General features: G+C 33.9%; 1 protein-coding gene across 1 annotated transcript in view; it reads left to right on the top strand.

Annotated features, from left to right (window-relative positions):
• AWAT2 (acyl-CoA wax alcohol acyltransferase 2) overlaps positions 1 to 1,179 on the top strand; it is a 19,089-nt gene that overhangs the window by 753 nt on the left and 17,157 nt on the right. The gene's annotated exons all lie outside the window — the stretch shown is intronic.

Below are 1,179 nucleotides of genomic sequence, written 5' to 3'. Positions count from 1 at the left end.
TGGAAGAGTTTGAGATGGATAGGTGTTAGCTCTTCTCTAAATGTTTGATAGAATTCGCCTGTGAAGCCATCTGGTCCTGGGCTTTTGTTTGTTGGAAGATTTTTAATCACAGTTTCAATTTCAGTGCTTGTGATTGATCTGTTCATGTTTTCTATTTCTTCCTGATTCCATCTTGGCAGGTTGTGCATTTCTAAGAATTTGTCCATTTCTTCCAGGTTGTTCATTTTATTGGCGTAGAGTTGCTTGTAGTAATCTCTTATGATCCTCTGTATTTCTGCAGTGTCAATTGTTACTTCTCTTTTTTCATTTCTAATTCTATTCATTTGACTCTTCTCCCTTTTTTTCTTGATGAGTGTGACTAATGGTTTATCAATTTTGTTTATCTTCTCAAAGAACCAACTTTTAGTTTTATTGATCTTTACTATCATTTCCTTCATTTCTTTTTCATTCATTTCTGATCTGATTTTTATGATTTCTTTCCTTCTGCTAACTTTGGGGGTTTTTTCTTCTTCCTTCTCTAATTGCTTTAGGTGCAAGATTAGGTTGTTTATTCGAGATATTTCTTGTTTCTTATGGTAGGATTGTATTGCTATAAACTTCCCTCTTAGAACTGCTTTTGCTGCATCCCATAGGTTTTGGGTCGTCATGTCTCCATTGTCATTTGTTTCTAGGTATTTTTTGATTTCCTCTTTGACTTCTTAAGTGATCACTTCGTTATTAAGCAGTGTATTGTTTAGCCTCCATGTGTTTGTATTTTTTACAGATCTTTTCCTGTAATTGATATCTAGTCTCATAGCGTTGTGGTAGGAAAAGATACATGATGCAATTTCAATTTTCTTAAATTTACCAATGCTTGATTTGTGACCTAAGATATGATCTACCCTGGAGAATGTTCCATGAGCACTTGAGAAAAATGTGTATTCTGCTGTTTTTGGATGGAATGTCCTATAAAGATCAATTAAGTCCATCTTGTTTAATGTATCATTTAAAGCTTCTGTTTCCTTATTTATTTTCATTTTTGATGATCTGTCCATTGGTGAAAGTGGGGTGTTAACCTCCCCTACTATGAATGTATTATTCTCGATTTCCCCTTTTTTGGCTGTTAGTATTTGCCTTATGTACTGAGGTGCTTCTATGTGGGGTGCATAAATATTTACAATTGTTATATCTTTTTCTTGG

The sequence above is a fragment of the Monodon monoceros genome, unplaced genomic scaffold, assembly GCF_005190385.1.
Source record: "Monodon monoceros isolate NGI ecotype Baffin Bay Population unplaced genomic scaffold, NGI_Narwhal_1 Super_Scaffold_22, whole genome shotgun sequence".
NCBI classification, from domain to species: domain Eukaryota; kingdom Metazoa; phylum Chordata; class Mammalia; order Artiodactyla; family Monodontidae; genus Monodon; species Monodon monoceros.
The sequence above is the reverse complement of the archived record's forward strand: the minus strand, read 5'-3'. Positions and strand labels throughout refer to the sequence as shown.